Consider the following 13,740-nt stretch of genomic DNA (forward strand, 5'->3'; position numbering starts at 1 on the left):
TTTTAGCTCAGCAGTGGTGTCAAAAGATACATTATGTTACAATTTTAAAGTGTTAAAGAAAATAGTGATAATAGCAAAATAATGGTTCATCTCTTCAAGCATTCCAGTTTTGTTTAGGTTAAGAAAATAATACTGGATGAGGTTAGTTATTCTCCCATTTGGTTTCTCTTACTTCCCTAATCTGGGTATCAGATTTTATGGCTCTGTAATAAAGACCTCATGCATTCCTTCAGTCTATGTTTATATTTATCATGGCCTCCATAAGAACAGAAACAGCAACTACTTAGACCTTCCTGGAGTACAATGAAAAATTATTCTGGTAGTGAAAGACATCAGCTGAAGCAAAGATTCAAGTGTACAGGTTTTAAAATCATATGAAAACACCCCCCACAGACTGACAGCAAATTCTGACAGCAGACAGTGGTTTAAATTTACAGTCCCAATAACCACAAGTTCCCTGGAAGGATTCCACCATGGGGCGCTACACAAAGGTATATAGTGGACTGTGCTGTCCTCTTGATGCAGTCAAGACATACTTAGAACAGGCAACGTGAAGCAATTTCAGACTCAATAAAATAACATTCTAACTATATACTCTGTAATCAGTACTGTAAGTAAACTCTATGAGGGCTTAATCCAATGCTTTTAATCAATTAGTACTATGGCATTTATTTAAATCTTTCAGATTTTGAAGCAAGTTGTACTTAATCCTGAATTTAAACTTTCCACTCTAACTAAAAATCAAAAAACTTCCCATCCCATTTCAAAGATGGTTTATCCTGAGTTAATACAGACACACCCATAAGAAAACTGAATACTAACTATAGCTACAACAGTGTAACACACGGAGCATAACTTAAAGCAGTAATTTAGTTTCCTGTGGCAATTCCTACCCTGAATTCTGAAGAAACACATTTTTTGCCACATTTTCCCATCTACTGAATATAAGCATGTTAACTTACAAGAACATGCCGAACAAGTTCACTGCATGCCAGGATCAAAAAGAAAGTATGATGTGAGAGAGACAGAGACACAGAGGTGAAGAATGCCTAATTTAAATCTTCTGCAAAAAAAATCACACGTGAGAAAGCAAGAAAAACAGTATCACAGAATGAAGACTTATGTGCTAGAAGTCATGCTTCCAGGGCTCTGTATTGTTCTCTACGGAAGATTACACCTTCCACTAAAACACTGGCAAGTAAAGAATTTGACCAGAGCATCGCTACTGAAATCCACATAACCAAAAATAAACATACCAAAAAAACAGGCTTAACTCTACTTCATTTGAGTTGCTGCTCTGTAAATCCTGGGTAAAGGCAGTGGTATTTGGTCCTCTGCATCACAGTTTGGAGCATATTGGCTCTTTGTGGTATTATCACACAGAGATAGCTGCAGCAAGGTAATGGGTGCTCCAGATTCCCCATGAAGACAAAAACAGAAAGCAAGCTAACACAAATTTAATAATATTCTCTTTGCCTGACCCTCCATTGTTCTTTGGCGTTCAATGCCCATGTTTTTTTTTCCAAGGAGTGTCCCACATGAACAGACACAAGCATTTCCTCTCTCCATTCTCCTGGGTTTTGTCACAACATAAAGGCAACAAAAGAGCAAAAAAGGCCATCGAGTTCGACAGAAAAAATGGAATCTTTTGCTTGAGAACCATAAACATGTGCCTCAAAGTACAGACTAAGATGCAGCACATAAGGCAACAAATCAAGATCTAAGCTTAACCGAAGCTGACGTATTTGCAAGTACACGTTAATATGTACATGCCATACTAGGCAACTGAAATTTTAACTCAAAAATATTTTTATATTGAACAACTTAATGAGCAAATATAGCAAAGTATTTTATGATGACTTTACTTCTGAACATATGTAAAGCATATAACAATGGGTCACTATTAGAAGCAAAAATCCTTTTTCCCATTAAAGAATTGTCGGGGATTTACTGAAAATTTTGTCAGTTAAGTAACTAAAACCAGTTACAAAGAGTATCATACTGGAGAATTCTTTGCTATAAAAGGTAGTTATTGTATCACAAGTATGTAGACAACTAAATGTAAGCCTTAGGCAACAGTTAAAGGAATGTCTTAAGCCAAGACATTCATGCTTTCCGCCCTACTCCTTCTCAACAAGAGTCTATAAAATGCTGCATACATTTATGTACAAAACAAGTAAACTCACAAGAAAGAAAAGTCAGGTTATCTGTAAGTTCTAGATCCACTGTCGGCACTTGTCCAACACAATGCTCAGAGAGATAACCTTACTGTTATGCAGTTTAAACCAATCCAACTACTTCACTTAATATCAACAAATTGACATGCCCTACTCATGCTGAACCTCACAAACCAAATCCCAGTAGAAAATTCTAGATGAATCAAGCAAAGGCAGAATGTTTCTTACAGTTCATAAAGACTTTTTTAGAGTGGCTGTCTAACCTACAGTATGTTAGTAAAAAAAAAGTGCAATTATTCAAATACTTATAATAAATGCTTCATTCAAAAAACAGCTAACATATCTACCCTGTCCTCTCATTGTGTTCTGGTTATGCAAGTAGTAAATATTTTGAAAACAAATAATTCAATTTGGAGATTTATCTATTTTTTATTTTTCAAATTCTTCTTAGAAAATACATTTTGAAATTAATCCTAAAAAATCAGTAGCTGAGCCTTATACTTGACAGACTTGGCTATGAGCATCAGCCAGTGTTCTACAACTTTTGGTTTTCACTGCATGTACCCAGCCTTCACCCTAAAACAGCAACTCCCTATGGCAGAGCTTAAAAACACATAGCAAAATGCTATCTCTGGCCCCCACGGTTTACAGTCTGACAGGGCTGGGCAGACAAGAAAACAATCCAAGAACAACAACGTACAGATTCACCCCAACCAAAGCAGTAATTCCGAGTCTAAAACACTAGCAGAGCTTTGGTATAAAAAGCCCAATATAGACCTCTGCTAGTCTACAGAATCTCTCCTGAAATGTGGCATCTTGATGTGAGAGCAGAAAGATTTCAAATCATCTCAGCAATTAAGTTAGCAAAGGTAGGCTACTCTCTCTATTAAGTAATACAGGGAGTCCAAGAAGATGAGTCTCCCACCTTCAGTAGACCTGAAGGACATAACCATAAGTCAGGGAGGCATATCTTATTTCAAAAACATGGATCAATTTCTACTACAATTTGTGGAATATCAGTGGAGAAACATAAGAATATATCAGTTCTGAGAAATCCGCTCTATGAACGATTTGGCTTTGACAGACATTTTTCCTTTCTGAGCTACTGCCCACAACACACAACTGCCGCAGACCATAGTCAGGTGTTCACAAGTGACACACGGAGACGACATATTTCCACTGCGGGTTAATCTGGTTAATCACCATTTGTAAACCACTGCCACAGTAGCTTTTTATTGGGAAGGGGGGAAGTCACCTGCTTAATTTTCTTTTAAATTTTTATGCATAATTCTCCTTTAATCTCACTGCCATAAAACATCAGCAGTTTTGACAAGATTCACAGGCATTGTACATTTACGGGCAGAATTTTCAACAGCACTCAAAAATAACCCATCTGTTCTGGGAATATCAATATAGACTTACCTACTGTTTTTATTGAGGGCTGACCTTAAACTACTAATGTGGAATGGTATGTTGTCTCCTGAATTAGTAACTCCAGTTCCACAGGGCCAGGGCAAAGTATTCCATAATCATCTATTATTAAATTTCTTCTGTTTTGTCAGGAATATGGGACTGTACGGATCTCCCAGATAATCCCATGCAGTCACTTGATCACACAGAAAACCACATCATAAAAACCCTTTCACAAATTAGTATATCACTATTTCTTATCCACTCCCTTCCTTTATACTCCTATAGAGGAGGGGAGGCTTCTGGTACTAGCCACCGCCTAGGCAAGATACTGATACACTTGGGACTGAAAAAGACAAATCTTATACCTCCACGATGTTTTAACAGAATAAACAGGTAATAGTTTTAGCCAAGTGGTCACTAAGAAACTCTGCATTTCCATGCCATTATAAAAGAGGGTTTAAAATTATCATACTTGCCAGCTGATATTAAAAGAAGAATCAGCCCCTATTTCCACCTGATGGAGCCACATGCAAAGGAAGCCCCAGGGCGGAGGCACCTTTGCTGCATAGCTCAACAGGGTGTGCAGAATAAACACTTAATTCATTACCTTTGGTGCAACAGGCAATGGAGCAATTTTCATTTGGTTTCACTAGTGGCCCTTTTTTGTGCACAGAAGTTGAGTTCTTGGAGACATACTTTGAAACCCTACCAGCTTGATTTGACCCCTATTGAAACTAGTGGCATAACTTTGTATACTTTAAAAGTCCATCACGCCTGAATTAATGTTTAAGTAAATTAACTATTAACCTTTGACTTGAACAGATCACACTTCTCCAGAGACGACTGATATCCAAGGCCTGTCATAGAAAGAACAGCTCTGAAAACCACAGGACTAGATATTCAGGACTAGATAAGATCAAAAGCAGATTCTGGTTAAGTCAGAGATTCCTCAATCCTCTGCTGTTTTCCTTTGCCTCCCCCTCCTCTGCAAAATCTCACTGGAAAGGACCGTGATATAAATAGACTAGAAACACAAATCATTAATTTTAATTAAGAAAACAACTGCTACTTCACACTCAAATTTTTTGAGCAGATAAATAATAAGACAATATGGAGAAGCAGCATTGGGCAACATATAACGTATCAAATTGAAAAAGTAGTGTTCAACCTTAGCATTCCATAAACATTGGGATTAGAAGTAATTACAAGTACACTTCCGGCTTGCCAGATCACTGATTCTTTAGAGGCGCATCCATACTTCAAATGAGGGGAAGAAGCCAGTATTTCTATCTTTCCAGCTGTATAAACCTTACATGTGGGTGGCTCTGTGTGGGTGCTGAAATAAGAGGAAGTAAAAGGAAAAGTAATATATTGCAGAATGCAGCTGAGAATCATTAATACATTTTTTCCATTTTGTAAAATTCATTGCATTTATTACTTGAATGGTGAAGCACTTTAATTACGAACAACATCAACAAATACCTCAACAAATGTTAGGTTTGCCATAATTGCTTTGTTGAATTTGGGCCTACAAAGTGATTAAGGACATCCTGTGTTTAAAACGCTAAACTTTGACTTTTGAAAGGGTTCTGATTTTAGAAAGTACAAATTCCTCATCTGATTTGTTCAAGCCTGAAGATGAATATCTAAGTTGATCAAACCACTACCTGCTTTTGAAAATGAGTGCCTATTGCTCAAGAGGTGTACTAACTTGGCAACTCTAAAGCATTACGTCCTATTAATAGAACAAGTACATTATGAGCAGCAAGAGTAGATGCTTCCTAACAATTATTTTCAAAGCAGCTCTGTAAGGAAATTCTCCAGGCCTCAGGCTGCAACTGTCTCCCTACAGGCATTCACATTCACTGTGTGATACTTCCACTGGGCTCTCCAGTTCTAGAAGTAATCGTGGAGCTGGACAATAACTACACTAAGAGGAAGAAGTGAGGAAGAATAATAAGGCATGGAACGAGGATAATAAAGTAAAAAGCATCTACAAGAGTTCAAATAATTAATGTAACAATGAGGGACAAAACAGATGCTTCACCTTGACCAGTGGCATGGATATATTTGCCTATTCAGTTGCTCAGATCAAATGCTGACTCCTTTAATCTACTTAGCAGAATGCACCAGGACAGCTAATGCTATCACTGTCGATCACCTGCATCAATCTCTTTCTGTAAACAACACGAGCTCCAAGGCAAGTGGCAGCCTGAGGCACCGCAGTTTGCAGTCCTGTGCATTAGAACGAACTGGCACTAGTTTTAGCCTCCCTCAACACACCAGCATGTGAACTGCAGCAGCTCCTCTGTTTCACATCCAGCTACTCCTGCCATGGGAGAAGGGTAGAGCAGACAGGAAGGGAGGCAACTGCATCTGCCACCCCTGTCTAATTTCTGCCATTTGAATAAGCACTGAAAGGTAACAGGGAATGAGGCACGCAAGTCTTCTTAACAACCTTCTGATGCGTATCTTAGAGAAAAAGAAATCAACAACCTAGGCCTTGTTTTCTTATTTTACCTTTTCCTCCTGCATAGATAAAAGGCCTATTGCAACATTATTTTATTTCCTGCTTTGTCAGCCTCATTTGATCTTCTACAAGCAAAGACAAGAACTGTGGGCTGGACTGACAGGACACCAATCTCTTTCTTCTGGTGCAGATGCTGTTTGGAAGCCTCTGTGGGATGCTAGCACTAACATAAGATCTCTCATTTCTTGGTTTCAAGAAACAATAGTGTTCTGAAGAAAGGTGGCATTTGTTTAAATATGCAATGGGGATAAAAAAAAATGATAGGAACAGATTTTAAGCAAGTATTTCAGACATTTCACATCTTGAATGTGCTGAGTACCTCCCATAATATGTTACTGTTTAACTTTTGTGGATAAAAATAGTCTAATAGGAATAACAAACAAATCTGTTCTGTTCTCACAGGTGGCTTAGGCAAAGTTGCTTTGAAGGTCACCTAAAAGGTTAAGCTTAAAATTCATTCTTCCAACTCAGAAAAATAAAAAGCTGGCAAATCTAGGCAGGTAATTAATATGGAAAACCAGTATGCAATGTTTCTATGCAAATTCAAAGTTAACCACAAATAGCCTTCTATGCTAATTCAGGATTCAATCCTTTCCCACCCATCTGAAAAAACGCCTTTAGTAAATATGTCTCTAATGTGCTCCACAAGGTCAATACACTCAAGTACTGAGGGAAAAAAAAAAAAGTTATTGGGAAGACGCCTATGCTAACAAAATCCACCCCTGAAACTCCACCCTCAAGGCGGTGGCAACATCCTCCTCTTTTCTTGGTTCTGATAAGGCAGCAATATACCTGAGCCACTGCAATTCTTATTATACTTATTTGATAATGCCATTCACAAACCTGGTTACAAATGGGAATTCAGTGCAATGCACAGTAGAATATTAACTCTAGAGAGAGCCTAGCTGAATGTCCAAGCTAATCTCAATGGTGACCTATAAGATATCCAAGTGATTCAGACTGTGGATGGCTAGGGTATTAGAAAATTAACTGTGAAATGGAGATGCTTGAAATCATGGCCAGCTTGGCAACTACATTCCTGATTAGCCTCCGAGTGGCTCCAAAAGAGCTTGCACTCTAACTTAGCGTTTGCAATGTCCATCTGTCAAGATTTGCATCTACGCACTTTATGAAGGCATAAAGCTCCTATAACATTCTCCACTTTTTCTTTAACAGAGCACTTTGTGCATATTCTATTCCATTTAAAAATGTAAATTGTCACTTTTTAATGCCTATTAACCTTTTAAATTGTTACAAGAGGTGGGGGAACCTTCTGAATTTTTCTTTTATTTGCATAATTTTAGACACAAAATTCCCAATGCATATCTGCTGCTGCTTAGAATGACAGGATGTTATCCTCTAACAAGCTCTCAAAGAGGGCACGGAGCAGCTAACTTGACAGCATTAGGTACGTGGATGCACCATACAAGCAAAGAAGAAGAGGAGACTGTGAGCTTCCAGCATTCTTGCTCAACTCAAACAAGGGAGCCTTAAGAACACAGCAGTTCTAACAAAAAACTATTGTTAAAGTGCTTTCTTCCCTTAAAAGATGAAGAAGAAAAAAAGTTCTCCATCCCTAACACATTTTAGCTGATTTCTGAAAGTTCAAATTGTAACCAACCTGCTATATACAACATAATTGTCTGGTGAATTAACAGTTCCGCAGATGGCTAGTTACCAGCAATTTTATCGCCCCATTAATGACTTCGGATGTGAGTCAGCAAAGATCATATGAGCCCCAACTGCTAGCAGCACGAAGAGAACTCCGTTCCAACAGGGGAAGATAACATATTTTAGAACATCTGACCTATTCCTTGTGGCTCAGTTAATAATAACGACTTTACGGAGTTTCATAATCCTATTATATTTCTAAACTGAACATCTGATGCTACTTGAAACATCTGTCATAATACAACTCTGAAACCTTTTCTGATTACAGAAAAAAAAATTCAAAACTAACAACCACACAGAGAAATACACATGCCTTTCAGCGCTTTTTCCTGAATAGCACAGACTAATGAAAAACAGATATTAAAGTAAAATGACGTCATGGCCAACCTTTGATTTTTTCCTGGCATAGGGGGACTTGAAAAGAAAAACCAGAATGTATTTATTTGCCTTGGTTACTTTTAATTCTGAAGAGCACTGTCTTACACTAGCCATATTAAAACATACCAATTTATAACTATTCCTGATACCAACCAAACAGACAAGACCTTGTTAGAGAAAGAAGACAGCATAATGACAGAACTGTACTGAGTAGTATTTATTATATTATTTCTTCTGCATCATCCACAATCCAGATAACACACACAGAAGAAAAGATGGTAAAAATAGGCTTCATATCAAGCCCTTATTACAATGCCTTTTTGGGTTGTCTTAATTAATCATTATCATTGTGTTACTTGTTTCACAGATGTCACTTCCTGCATAACTTTTCAATCGCACAAAAAATTACAGCTTAGTTGAATCACGTCACTGGAGCTAATATCCATGTTCTCATACCCATTAGCACTATTACAGCTCTGGTAATGCTGCATATCACATGCTGCCACGTGCATTTCAAAACAGAGGAAGAGACAACACTGACAATCATTGCTAAGTGTGTATTTTTTAATGAAAAAGCTAGTAAAGCTGGGAGGCACTATTTCTCAAATTCAGTTTGTTGGCATACCTGAAAAGGCTATAGTATGAATCCTCTGATGTTCAACATTTTAGAAAAATCATGTTGTATTTGATTTGAGGAACAAGTCAGCCTCCTGATTCAAGGAGGAAAGCAGAGTATGTTACAACCTGTGCACAAAATGCCTGATTCTAAAATGAACATAGTAAATCTCAAAGTTTCTATAAAGTGAATTAGATAAATTTTTGTAAGTTGCAACAGTGTGGAAAGACTCCAGGAATGCATTATATAGTCACAAACAGACATACACTTTTTTTTCTAGAAAGCTCATCTCTTCTATAGAAGAAACCTTTGTAGAGAAAACCTAATAAATCATAAAAATTAGTAATGAAAGAAGAAAATTAAAAGAAAATAAAAAGCAAATAATCCAGTAAATTAAATACTAGATAGATTTGTGTAAATACTACGAATGCTATCATAATTCTGTGTATGCAGAATCTGTCACAGAGCCTAAAAAAATCACTTTTCACACATGTTGTATGATTTGTGTATTGGAACTGATGACCTGTATTTAAGACAGTATCTAAAAATGCACAGGTTGCAGAAAATACAAATTAAATTGAAAGCTATTATTATAGCCCAGGTTAGCAAGAAGAGCAAAAAATGATGGTGCTTTTAGTTGTCAAATCTGGTATTTCCTTCAAAATAAACAAAAAAAACCCCAAACGAAATGCTCATGAAACCATCAACTCAGTTCCAAATATTTATTACAGGTAAGGAAAAAACCCTTACAAATGAATTTCAATTTTGAAAAAAAGTTAAAGCTAAACTTAACTATTCAAATATTACTCCAAAAAGTTAAGTCATTTCATTGATTAATTACACAAAATTATGTGCAGAGGATGCATCCACAGCATTTTGTCGTAAATACATACGCATATACACCCACCTTTGAGTAGAAATCATTTTTCTACTTTCAAATAAATTCTATATAAAATAAAATTTCTAAACTAGCAGAATTTTTCTTTTCAATATGGAAGTAGAACTAGCAGAATTTTTCTTTTCAATATGGAAGTAGATTCTTTCTTGTTTAAAGTAATATTCCTGGCAGAACTCAAAACTGCGTATTTCAACTTTCAGGAAAAATTTGAAAGACTATAATGTTTTACATTTTATTTTCAGTCTGTTCAGGAATTTTGTTATTTTTTCTGAAAAAAAGGTGAAGCTGTACACCAAGGCAAGAAAGAAATATACTAGCAAAACCATTTTTTTTCCTAAGGTCAGACTGTCTAGAATCACGAATTTAAGACTGAAAAATCAGTAATTTCTGGCTTCGATAACAGGTTTCATAAAACCTTTTTTACTGGAATGATGAAATTCTGACAGAAGAAGCCTTGTTCAGTAGCTCATACTAAGGTGGGTTTCCAACACTAAGCCTGTAATAGAAACATTTAATAATCTTCAGAATGTAACCACTGTATTACATTCCATACATATATGGTGTTTACACTTTTTGAAATAATATTTGAAAAGTTAAGTCATTTCATTGATTAGTCACACAAAATTATGTGAAGGGGATGCATCCACAGCATTTTGTCATAAATACATTGGAAACTAAGGTAAAACTTCCCACTGGGCTGCACAATTGTAGATATGATAAAGGAACACTCTTACAAAAAGTGAGGAAGGCGGAAGGAGGCCCAGAGAGCAGGGTTCATCTATACAAAGCTGTCTTTGATGATGAGCAAACGTCTAGCTTGTTGGGGATGTAAAGATATGAAAAAATTCTAGGTCACTGCTTTAGGGAGATCAAAAATTGAGGCTTATCCTATGAAAGTACACAGTATCATTCTCTGTTAGACCTGGATTTGATTCCTGTCAGTTTACCTTTTACTCTTATAAGCTGCTTTGATGCACATGACAATCCAATGGTTTCTTTAGAAGCTAGAAATCCCTTCTTTGAAGCTCCAAGTGAAATAAATCAGCTGTCAAGCTTCATGAACTCTGTTTTTTCCTAAATAGTTTTAAATGCCTGTTTAATGTCCAAACAATAAAATGTCTTGTCTTTTCTACATTTAGGTTTCAAGTAAAGTGAAATCCTGGTTGTCCTCAATCACCTCATTTTAAATTCAAAATCCTTATGTCTTTAAAAAATAGTTACTGAGTGAATTCGAGAAGAACATGCAAATCTGAGATACTATAGATTTAGTTTAAATGTATAAAATATGCAAAAGATAAATCTACCAGACGAGGTAATACGCAGAACGCCAAAGAGTACATACACAGGTGACTTATTTGCAATATATAATTATTCAGCAATAAATCACAGAGCATAGCAAAAGAAGTGCCGCATTCAGTAAATTAGAATATAGTACTTTATGACCCTGGACAAGAATGCATTTCTACATTTTAAAAGTTTTAAAACTTATAGAGGAATAAAATTCACATAAAAACACTGTCCTCTGGGACAGGATACTTCTCTTATACTTCTACACCAACTTTTGAACATATAATGGCATCATTATGTGTTGAGAAACCAGTTTGCATGAGATAAGAAGTTAACTATCTACTGTAGTTGTTAACTAGAAAAATCATATTTACAATTTTCAAAATGTAATCTTACCAATACACTGATTAAATGAATGTTAAAAAAAAAAAAAACCCACCTTCAAAGTCATTGACAGTTCAGGAGTTGTACAGAGGCACTAGACTGCAAGGTTTTGAATTGCTCTACTTAATTTCAGTGGCATCAGTTTCTAAACATTAATGAATTCACCTGCCAATCAGTAAAAATACACAACCTCTAAATATCAGCAGAGTTATGACTGGCATACTCTCCAAGAGTTTTTAAAGCATTTTCCCATTTTACCATCTCAGTAATGTTTCTAATTACTGATTTCATAAAGGCATAAAAAATTAATTGGCTGATTAAACATTTAACTTAATTCGAAAAATTAAGGAACCAAGAATCAGTATCTTCTCATCCTAAAAACTGACTATTCTATTCTGGTTCTTCGTCACTCATTAGGAGAAATTTCCCAAATGCATTAGTTCTCTATTGGTTTGTTAATACACACAAACAAGTTTCACTTCAATTAACATGACTTGCATTTAAGTTAGCGAACCCATATTTACTATAGAAAACTATTAAATTAATGCCACTATGTCGATTGGTCTTACCTAACAATCATTAATATGCAAGTATTTTTTCCTAACTGCTGCCATGTTGTTGAGCACACAAATTTTGCAATAGCTGTAATGCTATGCATTTTCAGTTTGGTGAAGGAGCTACAGTTTGAAAAGAGAAAATAAGTCGTGTTTCCCAGCTTAGACTGAATGTCACAGCTAATAAGCTGGGCAACTGGCCACCATTTTTGATCATAAATTGCATCTTTAACTGTTATCCTGAAGCAAATAAAAAAAACCCAAATCATCCCTTTTGAGCTGATACAACAAGCTTGATACCTGAAGAATGTATTTAGTTTTATGTCTGAATAGAAGCAGCTCAATGTTTTCATCCCTCTTTCATATAATTTTGTTAAAAAAAGGAAAAAAAAGTATAAAACCTGTATTTTATTCTTGGAGAAAAAAAAAAGCTTGGGAAAAAAGTATACCCGCAAAATGAGGAAAGTTTTATGGAATCAAGTGTTAGAACACAGTATAATAGTCTAACTTTTTGGCATCTGGCTTCAGACAAGTGAGCTGTATCTTCAAACTACAGATGTAAGCTAACGTACAACAGGAGGCAAATGACTTCCTTTATCATGAAAGTAAAATATGGGAAGCTGAGCTCCAATAAAGGTCTTCTCAGGGGAACATATCTGAAACATCATCTCTCAGGGATTTATGCTCATCACTGGCAGTCTGGAGGGAGGAAAAGACTGGTTCTTCTCCCCCAACCTCCCTCACCCCCCAAACAAGCTTAATGGAGACCGTGACCCAGAACATCTCCAGCCATACCCGAGGACAGCTTCCTAACTATCACACTGTATATAAAATAAGGATTAGGCAAATCTCCACCTTGGCTGTGGAAGAAAGCAGCTTAGACCTTTCATTCAATGAATAGGTAATTCAACCACAAGCAAGGAAATACTGAAGGGAGAGAAAACTTAAAATGGTTGACACAAGAGAGAAACTTGGAAAAGCCCAAACCCTGTTTCCTCTCTGCATTATGAAGACTTTATATATATATATATATATATATATATATATATATATATATATATATATATAATATATATATTTTTTTTTTTTTTTTTTTTTTCCTAAGTCCTATGTATTTCATGTCCTCTGCACTGCCAAATTAGTTATTTCTGGAAGCAACTACTGTTTAACAAACACCTTTCTTACTCCCTGATATTTTGGGAGAGACACGGGAGCTATGTGGTACTGGACATCCTCAGTCTGAACACAGGTGAGAATCCAAGTCCCTCATAAGAGAGAGCTAAAACACTCCCACCGCTGTGCTACTGCCTGAAAGCACCACTGCAACTGCTTCTTCCTGAAAGCACCACTGCAACTGCTTCTTCTTGCGGCAATGTTTTGGAATAAAGACTAGCAGAATTTCTGAATTTTGTCAGGCACAAATACCCACAGAACTGAACAAGGTATACTCAGGATATGCTTCCATGATTAGGTCTGCTTGGGACAGAATATTTTGAGTATATTAAGCAGAGCAATGTTGAAGACATGCTGAGCTGTTCAGTTCTGCAAATGCAGAAGTTCTGGGTATGCACAGAAACAGAACATTAAATGGTTAGTAAATTTTACTGGCCAAAACTCAAACAACTATATACTTAGGAATGCACAATTTGTAAAGAAAACATTCCTGTTTTTAGACTCTTAAATACTTCCTGTATCTTACTTAAGGTGTTCTTTTTTTTTTGGGGGGGGGGGGGGGGGTTGCATTGTTTTTGTTGTTTCAGGCTTTTTTTTTTCCTTCCGATCCAGGTTATTTCACAGGAGAACTGCATCCCAAAGAAAACTGGCTGCAACTC

At 36.3% G+C, this 13,740-nt stretch overlaps 1 protein-coding gene across 1 annotated transcript in view; it reads right to left on the bottom strand.

The window, feature by feature from the left end:
• The window catches only part of ARHGAP42 (Rho GTPase activating protein 42), a 161,009-nt gene that overhangs the window by 114,561 nt on the left and 32,708 nt on the right, over positions 1 to 13,740 (bottom strand). The window lies entirely within an intron of this gene.

Source organism: Dromaius novaehollandiae, chromosome 1 (genome assembly GCF_036370855.1).
Source record: "Dromaius novaehollandiae isolate bDroNov1 chromosome 1, bDroNov1.hap1, whole genome shotgun sequence".
Taxonomy (NCBI): Eukaryota; Metazoa; Chordata; class Aves; order Casuariiformes; family Dromaiidae; genus Dromaius; species Dromaius novaehollandiae.